Source organism: Symsagittifera roscoffensis, chromosome 4, assembly GCF_963678635.1.
Source record: "Symsagittifera roscoffensis chromosome 4, txSymRosc1.1, whole genome shotgun sequence".
NCBI lineage: Eukaryota > Metazoa > Xenacoelomorpha > Acoela > Convolutidae > Symsagittifera > Symsagittifera roscoffensis.
In genome coordinates this window covers 24526625-24538142 of record NC_087065.1, presented here as the reverse complement: position 1 = coordinate 24538142, position 11518 = coordinate 24526625, and positions in this window count along the sequence as shown.

Genomic DNA, 11518 nt, shown 5'->3' with positions numbered 1-11518 from the left:
TTCTTAAAAATGTTGCATCATCAAACTCTTTTTTGATTTCGCTATTTGAAACTAATTGCAAAAAGTAGGCTTAATTAAAATGTATGTATTTTCATTGAATTGATTGAAATGAATTGATGAATTAGTTTACCCAGTTTATTCAGTTGGCAGGAATTAAGATGACAGCAGTTGAGATTGTTTGACAGAAATTGTGTGTTCGAAAGAATTGAGATCGAAGTTTGTTAGGTTTGACAGAAATTGAGATCGAAGCTGGGTTGACAGGAATTGAGATCGAAGTTGGGTGTTAAGATCGAGGTTTTGTTTGTTTGACAAGAAGTGAGATCGAAGTTGGGTTGACAGGATTTCAGATCTAAGTTGACAGGATTTGAGATCGAAGATGAGTTGAGGAGGATTTGAGATACAAATTGACAGGGTTTGAGATCTAAGTTGGGTTGAGAGGATTTGAGACCAAACATTTGGTATTTCAACTGGTAGTTAATCAATGTAGTATTTGAGATTGAACTTTCTAAGCTTTCATTTATGTAAACGGAATTCGCAAACAAAATGCGGATTCCTCATGCAATTGGTGGATTCTATTTACAATTTGCAGATTCCACTTACAGTTTGCGGATTCAATTACAGTAGCGGATTTCGCAACAGCTCGAATTAACTATACACATGTCTTGCTATTTGTTTGTGGATTCCATAAACTGTACTGAATTACGCAAACATGATTGCGTATTCGGCAAGCTGGCCTAATTTTGGGGCAATTTCGAGCAGTACAGCGTTTAGGTACTTGTTTGTGGAACCCAAAACAGCAAAGAAGATAAAAAAAAAGAAGATAATTTTGCGGATTCAGCGACATATCTGGTTTTGACCTGTTACGGAAACCGCTTACAGTGCACAGAATGCACAGTTTATCTGGTAATGTTAGGATTGAAACATTTCGGCCAATGGATGTTTCGCGACGAGTCTGAGTTTCTGAGTGTTTGAAAGACAATGAAATCTTTCCAAACTTTTCACACGTTAAGAAAAAAAGATTGGAAACGTGCATCTACAAAATAGTTAGCTTGTTATATGATGTCGCTTTTTTTTCTAAGTCAGATAAGCTTTTTGACTTGATAAAACGCAAGCTTCACCTTCTTTAAGGTCAGTTACGCTTGTACTTGTTAAATGGGATCATCAATTGATAACACGTAAACAGGGGTAATGCGCATATTGCATCTAATTTGTTTGCGCGGTTTCGTTGAAATGTTGCAGAACTCAATGCGCATATACCTTTTTAGCTATCTAAAAAATTTAATACAAATAATGCAGAAATCACGGCTGAAAAAATGCATTTACTTGGCCTTGAGATTCGAAGAAAACGGAATAATTATAGATGTGGTGGTTTCTTTAATCAGTCATTTTTCGGCAATCGAAACAATAATTTTTATCAAAAAAATACTTAGGCCTCATTGAAGATACCGACTCTATCGACTCCTTGAAATCAAATTTAAAAACATGTTTTACCTCCGTTTCTTTTCTCAAAATTCTGAATGTTTGAGAACTGCCAATCTAGCCATGTTCTGGGCTAATCTGTGCGCGTTTTGTAGATTTTATCCATAATCCTGAAAGCGTCACGCGAATTATTTAACTGAGTTTGGCGAATTATTGCGCACAATAAAATCATTTCAAATTAGGTTAAGGCAAGCTAGTCAATCGTATTAAATTGGGTTGACTCAAATTTTCAACCTTGATCATTGATATTGCCCAAAGTTCATAATTTTTTGAAAAAATTATGCTCAATTTTTTTGAAAATGTACTCTTCTTAATTTTTGTTGAGCTACGTTAGAGGCTCAATTTGATACAAAATTTGGCAGTTTTTACCCCATTAATTGTAGCTTGTTTTCTGACTGACTGAAAATGCCATAAAATATCTTTTTTTGGGGAAAATTTTGAGCTCGATTTTGCTCAGTTGGCATTCAGTGTTTTTGGTTTAAAATTAGGCAAAAGTTGTCTTCATCAATTTATGCCTTTCAAATTTCGAGTTGTCAAATAGTGTAAGTGTTGAGTTCAAACAAACTCAACTCTGCAAACAACGAAAACGACAAAAATTTTGCTCAGTTATTTCATTAATTTTCAGAAAATAAACAAAAACGAATACTCAGAATTTTCGACATGATCTGTAACAAGTGACCGGGAGTTAATTCTTTTCTCCCTTTCAAAATAATTTAATGTTATCCAGGGCAACTCATAGAAGAATTTTTGTCTCTTGATTTGTCCTTGTGCGGCTTTTATCTATACATCATTTGTTGTATTATAATCAAACAAAGTGAGTTTAAAGTCAAATTCGAGTTGTTCATGCTCTGATTTTTTTTATATGAGCTGTCAGGATTTCATCACATCAATCAGAGAGCAAACACGCGTCTAATATCTGCAAAACCTCTCAACGCTTATTCAAAATTTTTTTTAAAACATAAAATCTGTCCTAAGTAATTGTTGGTTCTTGCTCAAAAATTTCCAGAGTGTTTTTATGAGGACGATTGGAAGATCTAGAATCACAATCTTATGTTTTTTATGTCAAATATTTTTTTTCGATGAAAACCTAAATTTTAACGTTTTTTTTGCTGTTCTCTGGGTTGTTGGTTCGACAAAGAGTGTTTAGGCATAGCAGCGTCGTTACAAGGCTACTTGTACTATAATCAATGATTGCTAGAGGTTTTTATTGCCTGTAAAAAATGAGGAGGTCGGTTTTTCTAATTAAAAAAACATCTTCTGGGTTGTCGGGAAAACGAGGTGAATCTTTGGCCAATTTATTAGGAGTATTTTCCAAAAACTTTAATTCTAAACCTTAATTTCATGTTAAAAGATTACTTAAACTCATTTACTGGCCGCTTAAGAGCAGATCAGATTTTGAAGTTTGGTGGCTGATAAACTTAGTTTTTTGATACGTGATTGTTTTTTCAGTTTCCCCAATTTTTTTGGTCGTTCCAATCAAAATCCACTTTTTACGTTTTGTTATCTTGATAACTTCTTCTTTTTGCTATAAATTATGGAAAGTATTGGTAATTGAGCTCTTGAGTCAATCCTAAGTGTATTACGAGAGCTTGCCAGTGGATTAGTTGAATCGGCCATTTTTATTTTTTTGTGCTGGAAATGTTTGCAATTTTTGTTTGGGTAAAGTGTAATTTTTTCCTGATTGTTGTGTGTCTAAATATGTTTTTGGCTACTGGTTAAACCTCAGATTTTTTATCATACCTGTTTTTGCACTTAACTGCGATGTAGCTGTTTTCTAGATCTCGCCACGGAGAATGAACTGCTTGGAGTGATTACTGTTTGTTGATATGACTGTTTGTTTTATTGAGCTTTCTATTATAACTTTTTTCTAGTTTACCGTTTTTTTTCCTGTTTACAGTATGCAGTTTTATGGTTCAAAATTTATGCCTTTCAATCGAAACTGCTAACAGGAAGTGAAAAAATAACAGAACAGCTCGAATTGAATTCAAATAATTTAATGCTGCTTGAGTGACTTTTCTTACATATAAAAATTAAAAAAACTTACAGCTGAATCAAAAGTTAATTTCGAAAACACAAAAAATGTTCTTAAAAATCATCAAACTCTTTTTTGATTTCGCTATTTGAAAATAATTGCAAAAAGAAGGCCTAATTAAAACGTATGTATTTTTATTGAATTGATTGAAATGAATTGATGAATTAGTTTACCCAGTTTATTCAGTTGGCAGGAATTAAGATGACAGCAGTTGAGATTGTTTGACAGAAATTGTGTGTTCGAAAGAATTGAGATCGAAGTTTGTTAGGTTTGACAGAAATTGAGATCGAAGCTGGGTTGACAGGAATTGAGATCGAAGTTGGGTGTTAAGATCGAGGTTTTGTTTGTTTGACAAGAATTGAGATCGAAGTTGGGTTGACAGGATTTGAGATCTAAGTTGACAGAATTTGAGATCGAAGATGAGTTGAGAGGATTTGAGATACAAATTGACAGGGTTTGAGATCTAAGTTGGGTTGAGATATTTGAGACCAAACATTTGGTATTTCAACTGGTAGTTAATCAATGTAGTATTTGAGATTGAACTTTCTAAGCTTTCATTTATGTAAACGGAATTCGCAAACAAAATGCGGATTCCTCATGCAATTGGTGGATTCTATTTACAATTTGCAGATTCCACTTACAGTTTGCGGATTCAATTACAGTAGCGGATTCCGCAACAGCTCGAATTAACTATACACATGTCTTGCTATTTGTTTGTGGATTCCATAAACTGTACTGAATTACGCAAACATGATTGCGTATTCGGCAAGCTGGCCTAATTTTGGGGCAATTTTGAGCAGTACAGCAGTTAGGTACTTGTTTGTGGAACCCAAAACAGCAAAGAAGATAAAAAAAAGAAGATAATTTTGCGGATTCAGCGACATATCTGGTTTTGACCTGTTACGGAAACCGCTTACAGTGCACAGAATGCACAGTTTATCTGGTAATGTTAGGATTGAAACATTTCGGCCAATGGATGTTTCGCGACGAGTCTGAGTTTCTGAGTGTTTGAAAGACAATGAAATCTTTCCAAACTTTTCACACGTTAAGAAAAAAAGATTGGAAACGTGCATCTAGAAAATAGTTAGCTTGTTATATGATGTCGCTTTTTTTCTAAGTCAGATAAGCTTTTTGACTTGATAAAACGCAAGCTTCACCTTCTTTAAGGTCAGTTACGCTTGTACTTGTTAAATGGGATCATCAATTGATAACACGTAAACAGGGGTAATGCGCATATTGCATCTAATTTGTTTGCGCGGTTTCGTTGAAATGTTGCAGAACTCAATGCGCATATACCTTTTTAGCTATCTAAAAAATTTAATACAAATAATGCAGAAATCACGGCTGAAAAAATGCATTTACTTGGCCTTGAGATTCGAAGAAAACGGAATAATTATAGATGTGGTGGTTTCTTTAATCAGTCATTTTTCGGCAATCGAAACAATAATTTTTATCAAAAAAATACTTAGGCCTCATTGAAGATACCGACTCTATCGACTCCTTGAAATCAAATTTAAAAACATGTTTTACCTCCGTTTCTTTTCTCAAAATTCTGAATGTTTGAGAACTGCCAATCTAGCCATGTTCTGGGCTAATCTGTGCGAGTTTTGTAGATTTTATCCATAATCCTGAAAGCGTCACGCGAATTATTTAACTGAGTTTGGCGAATTATTGCGCACAAAAAAATCATTTCAAATTAGGTTAAGGCAAGCTAGTCAATCGTATTAAATTGGGTTGACTCAAATTTTCAACCTTGATCATTGATATTGCCCAAAGTTCATAATTTTTTGAAAAAATTATGCTCAATTTTTTTGAAAATGTACTCTTCTTAATTTTTGTTGAGCTACGTTAGAGGCTCAATTTGATACAAAATTTGGCAGTTTTTACCCCATTAATTGTAGCTTGTTTTCTGACTGACTGAAAATGCCATAAAATATCTTTTTTTGGGGAAAATTTTGAGCTCGATTTTGCTCAGTTGGCATTCAGTCTTTTTGGTTTAAAATTAGGCAAAAGTTGTCTTCATCATTTTATGCCTTTCAAACTTCGAGTTGTCAAATAGTGTAAGTGTTGAGTTCAAACAACTTCAACTCTGCAAACAACGAAAACGACAAAAAATTTCGCTCAGTTATTTCATTAATTTTCAGAAAATACACAAAAACGAATACTCAGAATTTTCGACATGATCTGTAACAAGTGACCGGGAGTTAATTCTTTTCTCCCTTTCAAAATATTTTAATGTTATCCAGGGAAACTCATAGAAGAATTTTTGTCTCTTGATTTGTCCTTGTGCGGCTTTTATCTATACATCATTTGTTGTATTATAATCAAACAAAGTGAGTTTAAAGTCAAATTCGAATTGTTCATGCTCTGATTTTTTTTATATGAGCTGTCAGGATTTCATCACATCAATCAGAGAGCAAACACGCGTCTAATATCTGCAAAACCTCTCAACGCTTATTCAAAATTTTTCTGATTTCAATTGAGGCAATTTAATTAGTCATCTCGTTTTTCTAAAAGACTCAATTTGTAAGACTTAATATTTGACTTGGCTGTTTGACGAAAAGGAACAGTAATTTGATAAAATTTTTGAGGCCATTGATTTGGCCAATTGAAGACTCAAAGTTTTGACTTAATATGATCATTCTGGTTTTTTGTAGATTTTATCTCATCGCTCATCGACTGGCATAAATTTTTCCCACCGAGAAAAGTGAATTTGATTATACTTTTGAGAGTCGGCGACGAGCCTTAAAATTGAAAACCACTAAAAATTGTGGCTTTTTCCTGCATCTTCAATAAACTGAAAAAAGAAACAACTTGAAAAAAAATTGATAGAAAACTCCGGATTGACTTTCCAAAGCTAAAAAACGCTAATTATACAATTTGAGGTAAAAAAACATGGAACATGGAAACGTAACTAGTCATTATTTTTCAACATGAACTCACTTAGCCGTTTTTTTCAATCAATTGGCTTGAATTGTGAGACGAAATTGAATTAAAAAAAACGTTGCATCCAATGTTTTTGAAAAAACAATTTAAAATCAAAAATATCCAACGAAGTTTTGTTGCATACTGTTTTGAGGGCGACCTCCATTTTTGCAACAAAACAGTTGAAGAAACCCTTGAAAATCTATTTCCAATAATTTTTCTTGTATGTGTAAAATTGTTCAAAAAATATTTTGGTCCTGTGTATTCAGAGTAAAGCTTTTTTTCGTATGTTTTTTTTATTCAAAAAAAAATCAAAAAAGTTCTGAGTTTTAATGTTTCTGGCACGATTAAATTGTGATCCGCTGGCTTTGAAAAAAAAAATTATTTAAAACAATACAATTAATGATTTAACAAAATAGTTTAAAAAACATTTTTTGTTGTGTGACTCGATGCTTTTCATAGAGATTTTATACATTTGTTGTAGGTCGAGAAGTGTGTGAAAACTGAATGACTCATTTTTTTTCAGCTTTGTAAAATTTCATTACAATGCCAAACTGTACACTGGATAGGCGCACAATTTTTTGTCTGTATATCATTGAAATCCATGAAAAAAAAACTTTCAACGTCTTCCAAAAAGTAATTGAACTCCAATTATAAAGCTTCCTTGGATTCCGCGTACAAAAACCTGAAACATAATTTTGTCGGCACATTTGTTGTGTCATGAAATCCGCAATAAGCAAACATAGCTAGCAGTTGTAAGTGGATTCCACAAAATGTAAGCAGAATCTGCATTGTACGTGGAGTTCGCAAACTTTGTAAATGGAATCCGCAAATTTAAGCTGATTCCGCGAACTGTAAGTGGATTCCGAATTTCGTTTTTTACTGAACTTGCAAACAAACAATCGAAAGCTAGAGCTAGAATTCATATCTATAGCAATGCGGAATTAACAAGCAAGGACTTCTTTTTTTTTTCGATGAAAACCTAATTTTTTTTCGATGAAAACCTAATATTTAAATTTTTTCTGCTGTTCTTTGGGTTGTTGGTTCGACACAGAGTATTTCAGCATAGCAGCGTCGTTACAGGGCTAATTTTCTGTTTATCAATGATTCCGATAGGTTTTTTCTTGCCTGTAAAAAATGAGGAGGTCGGTTTTCCAAAAAAAAGTCTGGATTGTCGGGAAAACGAGGTCAATTTCTGGCCAAGTTATTAGGAGGTTTTCTAAAGATATTAATTCTAAACATTAATTTCGATTCTAAAAGGTTATTCAAGATCAAGAATCAACCGCTTAAGAGCAGATCAGATCTTGAAAATTGGTGGCTGATAAACTCAGCGTTTTGATAGTGTCCCTAATTTTTTTTATTCAATGTTCGCAGTTCTGAAAGTATAGGTTGTTACAATGAAACTTTTTTGCTTTTTTGCGTGAGTTACTGTGGCATAAAATTGGCTTTATTCATGTTTAAAAATGGGTCTGGCAATTAAATAGATGTAGGCCGGGGAAAACTTAAACAAATTTTGAAAATTTTAAATTTTTCAAAAACTGTGAGTTTTTTTTTTTTATAAATCATCTCACTCCTTGAAAAATATATATTAAATTTCCAAATTGTTTTTTTTTCAATAGTGTGCACTACTAAATCAGTATAAATTTTGCGCATGGTCTTGCCTGTGTTTTGATATAATGGTTGTTCCAATCGAAACCTACTTTTTACGTTTTTGTTATCTTATTAATTTCTTCTTTTTGCTATATTTTATGGACGTTTTTGGTAATTGAGCTCTTGAGACAATCGTAAGAAGTACATAAGCTTGCCAATGAACTAGTTGATTGGGTCAGTTAATTTTTTTGTGCTGGAAATGTTCGCAATTTTTGTTTGGGTAATGTGTAAGTTTTTCCTGATTGTTGTGTGTCTAAATATGTTTTTGGCTAGTGGTTAAACCTCAGATTTTTTATCATACCTGTTTTTGCACTTAACTGCGATGTATCTGTTTTCTAGATCTCGCCACGGAGAATGAACTGCTTGGAGTGATTACTGTTTGTTGTTATGACTGTTTGTTTTTTGAGCTTTCTAATATAACTGTTTTTTAATTTACCGTATTCTTTTTTTCCTGTTTGCAGTATGCATTTTTATGCTCTAAAAATTAAGCCGACCCATCGAAACTGTTGACAGTGAGTAAAAAAAAAACAGAATAGCTCGAATTTAATTCAAATAACTTAATGCTGCTTCAGTGAATTTTCTTACAGATAAAAATTAACGAAACTTGAACAACTACATCTGAATCAAAGATTAAATTCGAAAACACAAAAAAATGTTCCTAAAAGTGTTGCATCATCGAACTCTATTCTGGTTTCGCTATTTGAAAATAGTTGCAAAAACGCTTAATTAAAACGTATATATTTTTATTGATTTAATTGAAATGAACTGATGCATTAGTTTACCCAGTTTATTCAGTTGGCAGGAATTGAGATGGCAGGAGTTGAGATTGTTTGGCAGAAATTGTGTGTAAGAAGGAATTGAGATCGAAGTTTGTTAGGTTTGACAGAAAATGAGATCGAAGCTGGGTTGACAGGATTTGAGATCTAAGTTGACAGGATTTTAGATCGAAGCTGGGTTGACAGGTTTTGAGATCTAAGTTGACAGGATTTGAGATCGAAGTTGAGTTGAGAGTATTTGAGATAGAAGTTGACAAGGCTTGAGATCGAAGTTGGGTTGACAGGATTTGAGACCAAACATTTGGTATTTCAACTGGTAGTTAATCAATGTAATAATTGAGATTGAATTTTTTGAACTTTCATATATGTAAACGAATTCGCAAACAAAATGCGGATTCCTCATACAATTGGTGGATTCTATTTACAATTTGCAGATTCCACAAATTACAGTAGCGGATTCCGCAACAGCTCGAATTAACTATACACATGTCTTGGTATTTGTTTGTGGATTCCATAAACTGTACTGAATTACGCAAACATGATTGCGTATTCGGCAAGCTGGCCTAGTTGTGGGGTGATTTCGAGCGGTAAACCGTTCAGGTACTTGTTTGTGAAACCCAAAACAGCAAAGAAGATTAAAGAAAAGTAGCAACTTTTCGGATTCCGCGACAGATCTGGTTTTGACCTTCTGCGGAGTCCGCTTACAATACACAGAAAGCACAGTTTGGCCTCGTAATGTTAGGATTGAAACATTTCGGCCAATGGGTGTTTCGCGACGAGTCTGAGTTTCTGAGTTTTTGAAATACAATGAAATCTTTCAAAATTTTTCACACGTTAAGAAAATAAGATTGGAAACGTGCATCTAGAGAGAAGTTAATTTGGTGCCGCTTTTTTTCTAATTCAGATAAGCTTTTTTGACTTGATAAAACGCAAGCTTCGCCTTCTTTAAGGCCAGTTACTCTTGTACTTGTTGAATGGGATCATCAATTGATAACAAGTAAACAGGGGTAGTGCGTATATTGCATCTAATTTGTTTGCGCGGTTTCGTGGAGATGTTGCAGAACTCAATGCGCAAGTACTTTTTTGGCTATCTGAAAAAATTTAGTACAAATAAATCAGAAACCACGGCTGAATGAATGCATTTACTTGGCCTTGAGATTCGAAGAAAACGGAATAATTATAGATCAATTTTCGGCAATTGAAACAATAGTTCTTATTTAAAAAATACTTAGGCCTCATTGAAGAAACTGACTCTATCGACTCATTGAAATCAAATTGAAAAGTTTTACCTCCGTTTTTTTTCAAAGTTTTGAATGTTTTAAAACTGCCAATTTAGCCATGTTTTGGGCTAATCTGTGCGCTTTTTGTAGATTTTATCCATAATCCTGAAAGCGTAACGCAAATTATTTAACTAAGCTTGGCGAATTATTTAGTTAAGCTTGGCGAATTATTCCGCACGTTAAAATCATTCCAAATTGAATTAAGGCTAGCTAGTCAGTCAAATTAATTTGGGTTGACTCAAATTTTCACACTTGAGCATTGATATTGTCCAAATTTTATAGTTTTTTTTGAAAAAATTTCGCTCATTTTTTTTGAAAAAATAATCTTCTTAATTTTTGTTCAGCTACGCCGTACGAGGCTCATTTTGATATAAATTTGGCAGTTATTGACCCATTAATTGTAGCGTGTTTCCTGATTGACTCAAAATGCCATGAAATATCTTTTTTGGGGGAGTATTTTGGGCTCGATTTGGCAAAACAAATTGGCCTTCATTATTTTTGGTTTGAAATTAAGCAAAAATGTCTTCAATAATGTTTACCTAATGATAACCCACTATGAGAAAAACGCGTTTTAAGTTTCAAGTTTTCAGGTGCGGATTATACGGAAGAGAAACAATAACTTTTTTAATGTGTATAAATTTTTTTATAAAAATTGTTTACAAATTGTTTATAATGGGCAACCTGAACATCCAGTGCTTTGCCCAGATACGAGCAATCTTGTTATAAATTTAGGCCAAGCTGGATTCGCTCTTGAAATTTAAACTCCGTAAAAACCAGCAATTTTATCGGGTTTTCATGATAATCAGTTGATGGCCAGATGGTGTTACTAGAGTGCGAAAACCAAAGTTCCCCAAAAAATTTAAAACTCATCTGCACTGTTTCATAAAAAAATAGCTTGGATAATGTTAGCAATTTGGATACTAAATTGGTCGTGATGTTTTACCATCAGTTTCATTTTAGATGTTAGCGAAAGAAAGGTCAGATCTGTGCAATACTAATCAAAATTCAAACACTGAAAATGCTTGTTTATTATCGAAACTTATCTTAAGATATATGCTGGTCTATCTAACTGCTTATCGATATACTGAATTATTTTAGCTAGTCCTCAAAAAAAGCAAAAATCAATTAAATAAAAACTTTTTAACTTTGGTCGCAATTGTTTCCGCTTCCAGAGTTTCACACAAAAACAAGATGATTTAGTCACTATGCGTTCATTTGTAAAGTCATATGGGAAGACAGCTGTGAAAAAGGCACTGAAAGTGGGCGGGACATTGTGAGTCATATCTGCACGACTTGCGACGACATTGTTGAGAGGGTCTCTTACACTCTGCATAGATTGGACAGTCTGTATTTTTCACACATGCATTTCTCTTTTC